The sequence below is a fragment of the Felis catus genome, chromosome B2, assembly GCF_018350175.1.
Source record: "Felis catus isolate Fca126 chromosome B2, F.catus_Fca126_mat1.0, whole genome shotgun sequence".
Lineage (NCBI taxonomy): Eukaryota > Metazoa > Chordata > Mammalia > Carnivora > Felidae > Felis > Felis catus.
The window spans coordinates 112,769,572-112,786,398 of record NC_058372.1 but is presented as its reverse complement, the minus strand read 5'-3'; positions in this window follow the sequence as shown (position 1 = coordinate 112,786,398).

Below are 16,827 nucleotides of genomic sequence, written 5' to 3'. Positions count from 1 at the left end.
TCTCCATTTATTCTCATACTCTGCATCAGTTTCCTTTTCTTACTTAAACTTGTTGGTTAGTGATGATGCTTTGAATTAGTAAGGAGATTGATGAAGGAATGGTGAACCCGGTCACATTTAGGTTTATTGAATATTGCAAATTGCTTTGAGTTCAGAAAAACCGAGACCATGTTTGGCAAAGTACTTTCTTCTCAATGATTTAAAAGCATGTGGATTTAGGATGGAAATTTAATCTGCATGTTCATTTACACGTAACTCATCAAAACATTTTAAGCAGCACTTTGAAGACTTCAGAGCCTTTTCAATCCATTTTATGGAAACATTTCAAGTGTTTCTGGGGTTTTCATGAAAATCTGTGTTTTGCTAAGATCAAGCATACTAGATGTAATGCACCCTCTCATTCCAAAATATTTCATATTGACCTAAATCTCATAGCCTATATTCATGAGTTCTGTTGTGATGCCAACCCATTTCTTCATAAAGAGAGGGACAAATAACTGAAACTCGAAAAGGAGAAAAAATATCATCAAACTTTGACGGACAAAAGCTAGACATAGTCAGCCTTTGATGGCATTGTAATGGAGAATAAAAGTGAGCAATTCAAACTAGCCAAAAGGAAAAAAAAGAATTCAATTTGGTTTGAGAACAACTAGTGTCTCTAGTAGTCCATAAAACTCAACATGGCCAGAAACATTTATTTAGTTTCAGTTAGATCTATAAAACTTTGACACATTTTCGTCAGAGAGTGGTGTGGTTGTGCTTGCTTTTTGGTTAGGAGGTTGCTACAGTAGTGGAAGACAGAACTGAAGGAAGCCTGCTTTAGATAGTTACTGCAGTGGTCTAGGTGATGAGGTGGAAAGGCAGGCATAGATTCAAGAAATATTTCAAAAGTCAATTGGCAGGACTGGAGAATGATTGGCTAGCTTGGATCACTTGGGGGTTGGTAGTGATAGTGAGTGAGAAAAGGAATATGGGAAGAAGAGAGAGATGGTGAACTCCACTATAGATGTGTTGATTCTGACATGTAAGTTGAGATATTGAAATATAAGGAGGTATTGGACTTATGATTCCGAAGATGTGGGGAGAGATCTGGGATGGATAAAAATTTGTGAGTTACCAGCTTATAGCTAGGCAATCATAGGTGAGAGGTGGGTAAGCTCACTTGTGAAGATTAGTAGACCAAGTTTACAGTTTTTAAGATGGATGCTTATGTATGTATGAGGTTATATGCTTTCATTTTCTCAAGTTGTAGACAATGTGGTTGGCCAATAATTAGAAATATGAGCACGCTTGAAATATGAGAAATCTTGAGGAGAATAGTCAGTAGTAAATATATATTGATATGGGATAAAACATACATTGTATATTTGCTCAGGGAAGAAAGGGTTGACTGTCCCAGCACTGGTAAAATGTCTTGAATTAGACATTTGCAGTGATATCATTTGCAAGTGGCAAAAAAGCCAACCAAGGCTTGAGAAAAAAAACAAAGCATATTTATTAGTCTACATGGTTAGACATCAAACAGTGTCCTCAGAAATTTTCAGGCTCTTTCCCCTTCTCAGTTGCTTTACCCTAAAGAAGGTAGTTCGGTGTGGTATCAGCAGATCCACACTTTTATTCTTTTTGGAAAGATGAGATTGAGCTTGAGATGCTGGAACTTATTTAAAACTTCTGATATGGGACACTCCTGAAGGATAACATATTACACAGTGTGGCCATGCAAACTATTCCAGTAAGGTAGAGATGGATGTATTGTGTATGGAGGAAACCTGAGAAGAATGTGGCCAGGGGTAGGGAATCCTCACAAAGACACATTCAAGATGATGTTGGAGTTGGGTAAGAAGGACCACTTTGAACTACATGCCACTTTTCCATGAATGAAAGGGAGTGACTGGGAAGTTTCTAGATGACAGTAACAAGAAAAAAAAAAGGTAAATACTATAAATAGATGGTTTAAAGCAGATAGTTATTTTCCTGCCAGTGAAGACAAGGACTATAATTGGGGAGGCACTAGGACTTAGGAGAAGTCCTACTCACTTTCACGTGATGGAAATCCAAAGCCAATTAGTTCAGACCAAGACAAATTTATTGGTAAATAAATAAATGGGTGACTAGAGTTAAGGATGTCCCCACCAATGGCACTGTTCTTTTTGCTACTCTGCCACTCATTTTGCCACTTATTTTGCATCTCTTCACCTTTAGACTTCTATTCTGAAAAATGTGACAGCTCATATTGTTCAGCTTTGCCATATGAGAACACTCCCTTATCCCTCAGCTCTAATGTGAAAATTTTCAGAGAACTCTGAAAGTTAGGTATGCATTGTTGGCTCTAATACTATGGCCAGTAATGTGGGAGGCTGTGATTGGTCCATTTGGGATCAAGAGTCCAGCCCCGGACCAATCACTGTGCCTAGGGAGGTGGGACCTGAAGTACTGTTTTCAGAATAAAGCAGGTTCTTACTATGGCCTGTAGGCCTTACTCATCAGATGTTCTGCTAGACCTTCAACTGTGTCCCCATTTATGCCACACAAATCTCTTGCCCTTCTTTGATGACATCGAATGTGCTTCTGGATCAACATCTCTGCCTCTGATGTTCCACAGAAATGCTTTCTTTCTAGATGCCTGTGTGATTAAATTCCCCACTACATTCAGGTCTCAATTTGTATATCACCTCCTGGAGAGGCCTTCCTTGACCACTCTATCCAAAACAGTGCTCCCTGCCCATCTACTCTCTAGCTTCTCCTAACATTTGTTACCTCCTTACATCTTAAGTGTTTGTTCATTTTGCCTCCCCAGAGAAAACAGCAGCCCCATAGGAGTAAAGATTTTTGTCTGTTTGGTTTATTACTGTATATTCAGCACCTTGAATGCTGCCTGATCCCCTCTGCCTCAAAGTGGGAGAACTCTTTAGCAAGATTTAAACAGCAGAGCTTATCTGCCCACAGTCAGGCAAGTACCACACCCTTGTTCAGCAAACCCCCTTCTCTGGCCTGTTTCATTCCTTCCCTTATAAGAGTTTCCTGAGAATGTCCCCACAATAAGTCAGGTATAATGGAGTCTCTGGCTCGGGTCCTACTTATAGGAAACTCTATTTAATACATCTATATTAAAGTTACCTGTTATATATATAATCAACTAAATTTTTTTAAATTTTGTTTTATTTTAGAGAGAGAGAATGCAAACAAGGGAGAGAGGTGGGGCGGGGGGGGGGAGAGAGAGAGAGAAAGAGAGAGAGAGAGAGAGAGAGAGAGAGAATCCCAAGCAGATTCCATGCTCAGTGTGGACTCCCATGCAGGGCTCAATGCCAGGACTCTGTAATCATGGCCTGAACCAAAATCAAGAGTCGGATGCTCAACTGACTGAGCCACTCAGGCGCCCCTCAACTCAAAATTTTAAAGTAAGGCCTTCTACTCAATAAGTAGGTACATAATGAAATTTCCTAAAATAAATGATGAAGATAGAGCCTCTTTTCGAATGATAAGGTTGGGATAGGAATATGCCAGAAAATAAGGGTGGTGCTGATCTGTGCAAAAAAAAATAATCCAAGTCTTCTACCGACCCCCTTCACCTGATCCGTGGAGCATGGAAGACTGCATAGAAGCATCTGCTCTAGCTGTGTCTGGAAGGAAAGCCCAGTTTAGTTAAGGCAAGGGAGTAAAGGAAATGAGCATTCAGTAAAGAGGTAAAGAGTATAAAGAGGTTTGTTCATCTTGGCATGGAGGATCCAGCAGGAAGAATGGGAAGGTCTGGAAGATGAGAGAGAAGATAGAAGACAGGAGGGGAAGCAGAGGACAGTATGGAGATGGGACTTTGAAAAGAAGAGATTTCGAGGGGGTGTTATGTTTGGAGTAGTAACAAGGCATGACAGGGAGGAGGTGGTATTAATTCCAAATGGCTTTTTTTCTGGGCCTATAAGCAATAGAGTCAGCCTCGTTTGGGGCTGGGGTGGGCTGAGATGGCTGTGAGCCAGCAGTCTTGGCCTCCTGGTATCTGAGTCACAGCTTGAGGCAGGGTCTGTGCAGGCAGACTCTGAGGACAGGTGGGCCCACGGTGCCTGGGAGGAAAGACTGAGAAGCCTGTCTTTGGATTGAATGTTACTAGATTTTGCCCCGCCCCATATTTTAAATATAGAAGATTAAATAAAAGTTAAAAATATCATTAGAACTAGCTTATTGGCACTAAATAGAAGCAATTTTCAATCCTTCATATTATGGGGTTTTATTACTATGATCTAACAATTCTTTACCTAGAATTTAGAATTTACTTCAGAAAACTAACAAAATTTTTGAAAATTCATGCAAAATTTTGTGTACATGTGTTTTTGTACCTATTTATGGGAGAGGATCCTTTCACCAAATTCTTAGAAACTTCCAGAATTCCAAATGATTAAAAACCATTATTCTAACCTCAACAGATGAACACGCCTCTCCCCTGGTTCTCTGGAAGATTTGATGTTAGTTCCATTTCTCTGGCTACTTGGTTAACATTGTTTTAGAATAGCTGAATATGTACAGATTTACCCTGTTATATATGTTTTATTTGGGATATTATTAAGTTATTTTGCATTACTTCCTAATCAGTGGCTTGATGATGGAGAGAAGCATTCTGCACTTGATTGGGTAATGATAAGACTCTATTTAAAATTTTCAGTAGATAAAACATAAAGGAAGAAACTCTAATACAGTTGTCTCAGTGAAGTTGCCCAAAGGGAGCTCCTCAGACAGGGATTCATTCCTATGTGAATCCAGTCTTGGGGAAACTCTTGTGAGGGAGAGTGTGGAGCAAGTTAAGGAAGGGGAAGGAGAAAGGGGCCAGGCAAGGAGGTGATCCTTGATCTGACTGTGGGAAGTTTGAATCTCACTGCAGGGTTGCCTCACCTTGACACAAAGGGACCAGCCTTTCTCATCTTCCTATCAGTATTGGTCATCTGCTGGGAATGAGGAGGAAGGTTGTGGGTGTAATAATAGTGGGGAAGGTGGTGATGGCTGTGATGGTGGCCATTGTGAAGGAGGTGATGGCGGTTAAGAGTTGTGGCTGTGGTGAAGGCGGTGATGGCAATGATGGTGGCTGTGGTGAAGGCGATGTAGGCAGTGATGTGGTGATGGGGGTGATGTGACCTCCCTATGCTTCCTAGTGAAGTGGCACCAGAGAGCCCAAGGCAAGTGTCTGGAGAATATGACAGAGGTCAGTCTTTACCTCACCACTGGCAGCAGCTGAGGGAATGGGCACCCTGGCCGGTAATGGCAATTTGGGAGAGTCACCAACAGCACCCACTAACAACATCTAATTCTTTCCGTATTTAACTATAATATGTCTCTGAAAATTTTGAAAGTCAATAAATGATCAAATACATATTGAGAGTCTATTATGTGCAAGATATTTTAAATTTAATAAAAATGACCTCTTAGTAGAAGTATGACTATCATTTGTTAAACTGTTGAAAGTTAACGATCTCATTTTAAGTCATCTTTTGGTCTCTCTGGGCTGTGTGCTGTGCTGACAAAAGCGATAAGTATTAAAAGGGGCTGGTGTGCTTTGGTAAAATCGTGCATATTCTATCTGAGAAATCCCTGCCTCAGGCTTCAATTTATCTAGGACAATGGTTTGTAAATTTTAGCATGCATCAAAATCACCTAGAGGGCTTTTCAAAGCATGGGTTTCAGTCTCTCCCCCCCCCCCCCACCCTGGTTTCTGGTTCAGTAGGGTCTGGGATGGGGCTGGAGACTGAGTTGCTAATATGTTCCTAGATGCTGCTGCTCCTGATTGTCTCTCTATATTACCGCTCCAGCAATGAAATAGCTCTTATTTCAAGCTATCAAAGACATTTGAGACAGTCTCTTCTTAGTTCTACTTGTAAACACTCACACACACTCACACACACACACTCACACACACACACACACACACACGCACACAGTGACAGTTTACTTAGTTGTACTTGTTTATTGTTGTGTGCTTAAGTTTACAAGCTCTATCCAGGTGGGCATTGCAGAGACAATTAGAAAACTGAATAGTTTTCCTGAGGGTAACATAAAGGTTTAGATCAGCACCATAGAATGAAATATGATGCAAGCCACATATGTAATTTAAACATTTCCAATAGGCACATTAAAAAAAATTTTTAAAAAGGGCACCTGGGTGGCTCAGTTGGTTGAGCATCGGTCTCTTGATTTTGGCTCAGGCCTTGATCCCTGAGTTATGGGATTGAGCCCCATATTGGGCTCTGCACTGAATATGGATCCTGCTTGGGATTCTCTTTCTCCCTCTCTCTCTGCCCTTCCCCTGTTCACGTGCACTCTTTCTCTCTCTCTCTCAAAACAAATAAGCATTTTAAAGAGAGAAAGAAAGAAAAAAGAAAATGGTGAAATTATCTTAAAAATGTATTTCATTTAATCCAATAAGCCAAAATATTACCATTTTAGCACGTATAAAATTAGTGATTTATTTTGTATTCTTTCTTTTTGAAACTAGCTCTTAGAAGTCGGGTGTATTGTGCATCACAATTTTTTACTAGCCACTTTTCAAATGCTTAATATCCACCCATAGGTAGTGGCTACTATACTAAACAGTGCAGAATATGGTCTGCTTTTGCCAGAATTATTTAACTTGTGATCTGGTTAATTCAAGAAAAAGTGTGATTTCTCTCTTTTATTGTCTAAATTATCCACTTTTCATTTGGTAGGTAGAAATCTGCTCTTTAAGGTCTTAACAATGTGCAGTAATAATAAGAGGTCCACAAAGGCTGCTGAGGATACCAAAGTGTCTCTGAGTGTGAGTGTTTTCCTACAGAATGCAAGGGAGAAGTGGCATTTTTCAAAATAAATTTATGATTTTGATAAATGAGTCAGGAGCCCTTTGTCATTAAGGACACAATGCTTCCCAATAATTGCAAATTTTGAGTCAATCCAGTGTACCAGGGGAAGACAAGATCGCCTACTTTACTATAGCCATTCTACCAGCCTGAGGGGGTAACAAGGCAAGTCTGAGGACTCCATCACACATGGAAGCAAGCCAATGGGAAGCTGTCAAAGGTTGGTTCCAATTAGTCTGAGGTTAGCTAGAGGTTTAGCCTCATTTCTGACTACTGGCAGGGTGCTAAAACTCATGTAATGCAAATGAAAAAAATAATGAAAGACAATTTATATGTATAGGGCTTCCTAGAAAATGCCTTGATATGTGTTATTTCTCCCTTTGACTTGGTGTCTAGAGGTAGGTAGCATTTGTATTCTTTGTCCCCCATTCTACAGATCACTGTGGACAATGACTTGCCCCTGGTTGCATGGTTACCGGTGCATGAGCCTGGATTTGAATCCATGCTCTGATTGTCACCTAGTCCCATTGCACCCAGACACTGCCTGTGAAATACATGTAATGTGGGTGCCTGGAGCTGTGAGAGACGGAGAAAGCAAGACCTCAAGTCATTTTTACAATGGAATGATGTCAGATATTTCCTAGCATTTAAACAGTTTCTTTTTCTGATAAACTGTAAGTGGAAGGACCTTCCAGTACTCTCACTTAATCTCTGGAAAATTGAAAAATTCTGGACCTTATATTGATGCTGATAATACACATATATGTTCTTTTCTGAGCTTTCACAAAAGCCCCTAATGTGAAGACCAAGCAGCTGAGAAGTTGTCACTTGGCCTGCTTTTGGCAGAGCTTACCCACTCCTACTTACCTGGGCCTCTGTTACCTATATCTAAGACAGGGAACTTGAATTGGGATCCAGTGTCCCCTTGCTTCTCTTTAGGTAGGCTGTGTGCAAGAACTGAGAGAGTTAGCCTCCCCTTGAGTGAGACATTTTGGCACAGAAGGATGAGATATTTCCAAGTTTTCAAATACAAAAATGAGGCCATCACACTGCTTTTTAATGTCCCTATGGCTTGTGGGACAATGCAGAATGCAAGGGAGAGGTAACATTTCTTTAAAAAAATAATTTATGTTTTTGATAAATATGAGTCAGTTCCAAACACTGTGCCCAAGCCTGGCTGGACATTAGAAACACCTGAGGTAAAGGTGCCTGGGTGGCTCAGTTGGTTAAGCATCCACCTGATCTTGGTTTTGGCTCAGGTCATAATCTCACTGCCATGAGATCAAGCCCCGCATCTGGCTCTGTGCTGACAGTGAGGATCTTGCTTGGGATTCTCTATCCCTCTCTCTCTCTCTGCCCCTCCCCCGCATGCACACTCTCTTTCTCTCTGTCTCTCTCTCTCTCAAAATAAATATGCATTAAAAAAAGAGAAACACCTGAGGTAGAAGGTATTTTTTAACATATGGGGATGCCCAGGTCTATCACACAGAGATTCTGATTTCACTGATCTAGGGTGAGACCCTGGCACTGGTGTCTCAGGTGATTCTCATGTGAGACCTGAGTTAAGAGGCAGTGTAAAGTGAAATTTTAAGTTCATGTCATTCCTCTCATCCATATACAATTTTCAGGTTTTCTGGGAAACTCAAACTTCATCTCAGAAGTGCAATTTGAAGTTTAAAAAGAGAATAAATGGCTTTCTTATTTACATCTGCAAATGCATTTGGAAGGCAGATGACACAGGAGATAATTGGCCCTGCTGTCTTGAAATGACCTTGGAGAACTGTGAGGCAGGACAAGCATTGTGAAGTGGAGACTGCTCACCAGCTGTTCCCCACTTTCTAAAAACTTGCAACACTACTTTTAATGCTTTGGGAGGAGCCCCACTGGAATAAAAAATACTGAGAAGGGGTAACTCCCTCGCCCCTGGAGCACATTTTACTGTTCCCTCTTTCTGTTCCCCTCTCATACTCAGTTTCTCTCTGTTAACTGGGGGATTTATTTTATTATTATTTTTTGTTTATTTTTGAGAGAGAGAGAGAGAGAGACACTAAGCGTGAGTGGGGGAGGGGCAGAGAGAAAGGGAGACGCAGAATCGGAAGCAGGCTCCAGGCTCTGAGCTGTCAGCACAGAGCCTGACTCGGAGCTTGAACCCATGAATGTGAGATCATGACGTGAGCTGAAGTCGGTCACTTAATTACTGAGCCACCCAGGCGCCCCAACTGGAGACTTTAAATGCTAAGTAGGAGTTTGGGACTCATAGTATTTGCCATTTTTTGTAGAATGGAGCTTTATATTCTTGGTCCAGTTTTGGATAAGTGGCCGATTAAGAAAGACCTGAGTTAAAGTCCCAACTGTTCCTCTTCCATGCTGTGTGTCAACTGGCAAATTCTTTATGTCTCTAGTTGCCAATGTCCTCATCTATAAAATGGGGATGGCAATATTTATATCATTTGGTTGTTGTGAAGGTTAGATTAAATTTTGTATGAAGACTGTATAACCCTGAGTCGGGAGACTTTCATTTAATGAAGTATCAATAAGGAACAGCTATTACTACTCTCCTATTAATTGTGAGCTTTCTCATTACAGTAAATTAACATATATCATCCCCACCTGATACCCCACCATCTTGGCTTCTCCTAGTCCTCTTCCCCACCTGACTTCTCTTTAAGAAACCCCAAACAGGATCTCTCCATGTACACCAACCGTCTCTCCAACCCTAACAAATTTCTGCCATTATTTAATATGGCTCTGTTTCTTCTGAAGGTCAATGTTGCTTAATAGTAAAACTGCCCATTATAGCAATTTTACTTACTTGACCCCTCATTTTTCTCTATTTAAAACCCAATGTTGGTTTGTATTGTTGACTGGGTTTTTCCATTCTTTACCAGTTTGGCCAATATCGCTGGGATCTGCAAGTGTGAATCACACTTGTCCCCGTTTTCATTTCTAGATTTTTATACAGCAGTCAGCTGGCAACACTGATTTCTTGGTCTCCATAATGGCATATCTTGTTCAGTTTTCAGATATATTATTCTCACCAGCTCCTGCCTGCACCCCAGCTACATCCTTTTCTTTGTCTCAAAACCAACTTTCTTAGGAAGGTTTGCCACATGAGGTTACCCAGATTATGGTTTTTTTTTTTTGCATTTCTGGGAGCAAACCATGAACACAGACCAGGATGTGAATGGTGCTCCCTAGTAGTTTGCTGTGACTGCTGTATAACCATATAATGGTGTGCCTTTAGTATGCCTCCAGGCTTATTCTCATGGATTTATTAAGAGCCTTTGTTTTCCAAAGTGGTTGTACCATTTTACATTCTCACCAATATAGGTGTATGAGAGTTCCAGTTTCTCCACATTCTAATACTTGTATAATTAGGTTTTCTAATTTTAGCTCTTCTAATAGGTATATAGTGGTATCCCAATATGGTTTTAAACTTAAAAAAAAAAGTTTATGAATGTATGTATTTATTTTGAGAGAGAGAGTGAGAGAGCAAACATGGGAGAGGCAGAGAGAGAGAGAGGGAGAGAGAAAAAAATCTCAAGCAGGCTCCCCACTGTCAGTGCGGAGCCCAGTGTGGAGCTCGAACTCACAAACCAGGAGATCTTGATGTGAGCCAAAACCAAGAGTCAGACGCTTAACCAACTGAGCCACTCAGGTGCCCCTCCCATATGATTTTAATTTGTATTTCCCTAATGATCAGTGATGTTAAGCATCTTTTCTTCTGCTTGCTTGCTATTCATGAATCTTTGGTAAAGTGTTTATTCCAATCTTTTGCCCATTTAAAAAATTAGGTTGTTTTCTCAGTATTGACTTTTTTTTAATATGAAATTTATTGTCAAATTGGTTTCCACACAACACCCAGTGCTCATCTCAAAAGGTGCCCATCACCCACCCTCAGTATTGACTTTTGGGACACACACACATATATTCATTACATATGTTTATACGTAATATATATACTTTTGAATTTTGATAATGTCTCCTTGACAACTTGTAAATTCGTTAGAACAGAGGAGTTCCTTGAGAACAGAGACACATTATAATATGTAAATATGTGGCATCCATTTGAGATTCAAGTACTTGATCGATACTTCTTAAGCATTTCATGGTGGTGAGGACCAGTCCACATGTCTCTGTGACACATTTGGAGACCATGCTACCCAGAGTCAAATACTTTTTAACATTAAGCCTTTGGATTAACCTAATCCTATTTAAAGAGTTCTGTATGCATAGCATATGTTATAGAATTTGCAACAGAAGAAGTACTTTTAAGGTTTTGTTAGAGAATGAAAATTTGGTAGTTTCACCCAGGTGGTGAAATCAGGAAGCATTTCCTTCTAAATTACTAGCAACCTGCTTGGAGTACCAGTTTAATATTTCCAGCGGACTGTCTTTGTAGATAATTTTAAATAATAAATAAACAATTTTAAAGAAACTAGTGTCTGTTTACCAAATGCAGAATGTGTTAGTCAGTTATATTGCCAAGGGGCAGAGCCATGGTTTCTGAAAATAAGTTTAATAAGTTCAGACCAATTGGCAACCTAAACTGAATTATCTACAAAGCACAATGTCCTTTGGGATAAATGTCATTTGAAAAGTGAATACGAATAACATATTAAACCTCTCAAAGTAGTTCTGCCTTCTTCTCGGGTTGACTTATGTGCAAGTTGGTAGCAGCAACTCCCTAAGCTGTGAGAAAAGATTATTCTATTGGATCAAATGATACCCCGTGCAGCATTGGAGCAGATAATACTAGTCCTTGTAATTTGAGCTTAATTTCATTTTTAGACTTAATGGACAATCTCCAGCAGGTCAGTGGCACCTTGATGGATCCCCTAGTTCTTCCTCCCTCTTCTGGGCGGCTGTCAGCTAACCAGAACCAGAACTTCCACTCACTGAACCACGCAAGGAACTACCTCAGTTTTGTTTTATCCTGACTCTGATGTCTCACATCCAGTGATCTTTCTGGTTAATATTTTAAGTCTATTTCCTTTTGTCTCATTCCCAGAGCCCAGTACTTTCATTCTACCTGAACAGCACAGCTTCGTCTTGGAATTTTTTTTAACTTTGTTAACTACGTGTTTGCAGGCTCTACAGACTTCATGAGAGGGGATTATTTTGTTGAGGCTTTCTTATTTTCCTGATATGATTTACATATGGGATTCTATGTTTTTTCTGTTATTTGAATGCTAACTTAAACCACCAAAATCTTATAATAATCACCATCGTCCCATGGCAATTCAGAGAGTGTCCCGGACACTTTTCATATGTTATCTTTAATTTTGATAATAATTTTGTGAAATAGGTCTTAATTCACTCATTTTACAGGTGAGAGAATAAGTTGTCTGCCCAAGATCACACAGCCACAAGTAAGTGGCAGAGTTTATTATCGTTCTAAGCAGCAGCAGCAATAATTTTTCTTTAGTTGTTAAAGCTTTGTGCTAGAATTTGGAAAAAGTAAATGGAAGAACTGCCATCATTATCATCAATACATTTTGAAAAAAGTCTATTATACACATGGGAATATGGTGTAACTTAATTCTTTGACAGCTTTTAAAAGATGTGAAATGGAGACTAAGAACTGTAAGGTCACCCGAACTTCTACAGTCTCTTGAAGAATCAAGTATTTTGACATCTACTATCACCCGTTTTTTCCAATTGGTAAAGAGAGAAAAGTTTTGTTTATTACATACATGAATTTCCAAAATTTGTTATTTTGGATCTTTCGTCTTCTGGAGTGAATGGGTATTTTTGCTATTAATTAATTTTTAGATTGATCGATAAAAATTTTACTAGTTTACAGATTTCATAAGTGTATATTATTTCATGTACAGGCATTGGAAAGTGGCCATTTAGAAGATTTACCTCCAGTCATCCCATTCAGATACAAATACAGAAGGCAACTTCCTAAGGCTAAAGGTAACCTTCCAGTAAAGTGTATTTCAGAAGCTGGGACGGACAATGCTATTATAATGGGGACATCATTGTGTGTGGGAGCTGGCAAGTTCAGATCAGATAGAAATTAATACCGTACAAATGTATTAATTCCTCTTACATATAGAAATGAAAGAAATTGATATTGTATTACTGGATTGTAACAAGTTTATAAATGGCGAGTATATAATCTTTATCAAATTCAAGAGGGGCATAGTACTGGGGAAGCTTTTCTCAATGAATTGATATGTATTATGCATTCAAGTTATCCACCCCCCCCCCCGCCTGCAAATCTGTGTTATGCACTGTATGAGAGCACTTCTGAGATATGTATTTGGAAACCCTTATATCCTCATGACATTCTATAACATCTCTCCCCAGCACTTGCCAGTTTTAAAGTTGCCCATTTATTTCAATAATCAATGACTAATGGCAAGCTCTCTCTCTGGACTGCAAACTTTTTTTTTTTTTTAAATGTTTTATTTATTTATTTATTTATTTATTTATTTATTTATTTATTTGAGAGACACAGAAAGACACATTCCAGCAGGGGAGGGGCAGAGAGAGAGGAGACACAGAATCTGAAGCAGGCTCCAGGCTCCAAGCTGTCTGCACAGAGCCCCACATGGGGCTCAAACACACAAACTGTGAGATCATGACCTGAGCCGAAGTCTGACACTCAACTGACTGAGCCACCCAGATGCCCCTCTTTTTTTTTTTAAGTTTATTTATTTATTATTGAGAGAGAAAGAGAGAGAGAGAGAGAGAGAGAGAGAGAGAGAGAGAGAGAGAACAAGAGAGAGAGCATGAGTGGAGGAGGGGCAGACGGAGAGAAAGGGAGACAGAATCTAAAACAGGCTCTAGGTTCTGACCTGTCAGCACGGAGCCCGATGCGGGGCTTGAACTCACACATCATGAGATCATGACCTGGGCCGAAGTCGGATGCTTAACTGACTGAGCCACTGGACTGCAAACTTCTTGATGGCACGGACCACACCTGCTTTGCTTACCATTGTATCTGCCTGGCATGGTTTCTGGCACATAACACGTGCTCATGTACATAGTTGTTAAAAAATTATTAAGTGAGTGAACAAATTCTTGCTCTCCTGTGATTACAGTCTGAGAAGGAGGCAAGTTAGACACAACACCTATATGCCTTTTAGCCTCATAGGGGGAAGAGGACCGTGCTGGTGGCTTGTGTGCTCCAAGAATCTCTAAGTCCTCCCAGTTCTTGCCATGAAGTGGAAGAAGAGGGGTGGGATAAAGCATCTAGCATGTCCATGTTACAGTCAGAGTGAGGAAAGTGCCTTTCAGCTTCTTGGGGAAAAAAAGGGATGTTTTTCATCTGAATTGAGGGTAGGTAACCTAGGGTATTCAGTACCGTTTTTAGGAGACTGGCTATGAGGCTCCATATTATAAGCTCCTGGGAGGCCACTCGTTTCTGCTGTACTCCTACCTAGCTAAGGGATCCCCGGTTCAAAACAGAGATGTAAGTTTCTAACGTGGAAATCAGTGGGGAAGTAAGCTCCAAAAAGGACGTTAGCCATATAGCCATAGAGCCATCTTAGATAAAATATTGACTACATTTTCTGTATATTGAGAGATGATTTGCAACAGGAAGCTAACTTGAATAATAATTCAGTCCAATTAAAGAAGGATGTATGGGGAAAAAAAAAGTAGTTTTAGCTCTCAGTGTAGGAAACTTCATGTTGGAGAGAGAACCTGTTATAAACAGGCTCTAGGTCTATATTTATATTTTAGAGGACATGATTAATTCTTAAAATAATGAACAAAGTAATAAAACTTGCATAAAATAAACGACATGTGCTAAAACTTGCTTTTCCCCCCAAACATATATTCAGGTAAAATACACAGATAATGGAAGCTTTAATTCCAGTGAAGTTCTGGCAGCATTGACATCATGCATCATAACTTGGTATGTAACATTTTAAGTGATCTTAGTCTAAAAGGCCTTGGGAATGACATGTCAGGAAAAGAGGAGATGTACAGGAACAGAGAAAGCAGTAAGTTCCCCATGTGGATATCCCAGGTCTCCAGATCACTGAAGTCTGAATGTGGGAAGAAGGACCCTGGCTGCTTCCATTTGCCATGGATCTGCTGGGAGAAGCAAGACGACCCTGGAGGCTTGTAGTTCTGAAGAAAGGGCATCAGGGCTCTCCCAGTTCCCTCCAGACCCTTTTGTTGTGCAGTTTCTCTCTCAATCCCTTTATCCAGGTTGTCATTTCTACTCTCCCTAGATTCAAATGATGATTTCAATGATTTCTTCACAATAATCCTTGGGTCCTGGCTCTGATCAGCAAACTGGTTGTTTGTTTCATTTTTCAGATATTCCTTTGATTGGTTCCTTGTTCCTAGTCTCCATATTTTGCATTTTTTTCTAAAAGAACAGCATCTGCCACATGCCATATCAATCCTATAATTGATCCAAGTCCTTTTATATTTGATTAGTCTTCTGAAAGCAATGAGAGTGTCATTTGCTCTCTTAAAAAGTTATTTTCTCTGGATGTCTGTCTGAACTCCAATGCAGCTAAAATCCTTGAATTTGTGATGCCGCAAATGGGCACACCCACCAGAAAGAATAGATACTCATTTATATCCTTGTGTTATCCTCATTTGAAAATTCAGTGGCTAAAATGCAATACTTACAAATTCTAATTCCCAAAGTAAGGGATTTGTGGACGTAATAGTTGATGGTTTCACTCCTTTACATGTGCTTCTTTGTGTTTCTGTTCAAAAGTGTATTCTGTTTGGGTGTAAGTTTTCCAAAAAATAAGCCATTACCATGAAAAAGGTTTAATTAAGTGCATAAAAATATGTTTAATTAAGTGCAACTAACTGGCAAAATCATTGACCTCTGATACATAGAGGAGAAAGTAAGCCTCATTAATGGAAATTGACATAGAATCAGAATTTCAGAACAAGAAGACATTTTTGAGCATCTGGTCTTACATTCTTGTTCTTTGAAGAAATAGCATCTTGTTATTTCTCAGTCTCTTGGCTAGTAATGGAGAATAGATTTGTCCAAGTTTATAGAGTTATTGGTATCAGAGATGAAATTAGGCCAATTTCTCCAGACTCTTCAGTCATCATCCTACTTCACTGGCTACACAGATACATGGATTCATTTGGTAAACATGTGATCGTTCTGTATAAGCAGAACAGGTGAGTGATGAATAGGTGTGTAAGGAGGTGAGTAACTATATTTTTTCCCCATTCTTTTTTTTGTATAATGAAATTTTCAAACTCAAAGGGATCGTCTTGACTATGTTTGGAAAATTGGATGATGAAACATCATGGGCCCTGTTAAGGTTTGTGTGAAAGTTATGTAGGTTCAAGTCTCTCCTCAAATTTAAAATCTTGTTTGTTAGTTTTTTTGAAAAGTGGACAGATGTTCAAGAAGTTTTCTAATAATTCATTTCCTGGTGTTGATGTAAGAGGAAGCCAGACTGAGCTTACACTGAAAAACTGATTCAAAGGAACCACTTTTCTAACAAAGTAACCTTTTATCTAATAAAAAAAAATAGTTTTGGCAGGGAGGAAAATGGTTATTAAAAGAGGCATGAATCTCTAGATGATACCTGACCATCTTCCAGCTACACGTTTAAATGCACATTTCAACAATCATTTAAAAGGCAATGGTTTTAAGTGCACAATTTAAATTTCACATGCATGGAGACTTCAAACCATGCTGAATCTTCTTCTCCAGCACGGTCCTCCAAACCTTCTTAGTCTTTCTTTAGCCCCCTATTCAGTCCCTATGTCTTCGAAGCTCACCAACCTTGCAGGTCATGTTCAGAGATAGCAGCTAATGGGAGGCAAAAATACCAGGCCTTCAACTTGGTCCAAGTTCAAGTGAACACAAGATTACATGAACAAGAGTGGACATGAGGTGTTTGCAGACATAGCATACAGGACCAGGTTAGCGGAACTTTACAAGTAGTTCCTTTAGGTGGATTTTATGTCTAGGAGCACATGGGTTGTTTTTGTTTAAGTAAACATAAAATAATAAAACCACGTTTCAGGGCATTAAGTAGATAAATTGAAGAAAAATGTTTAA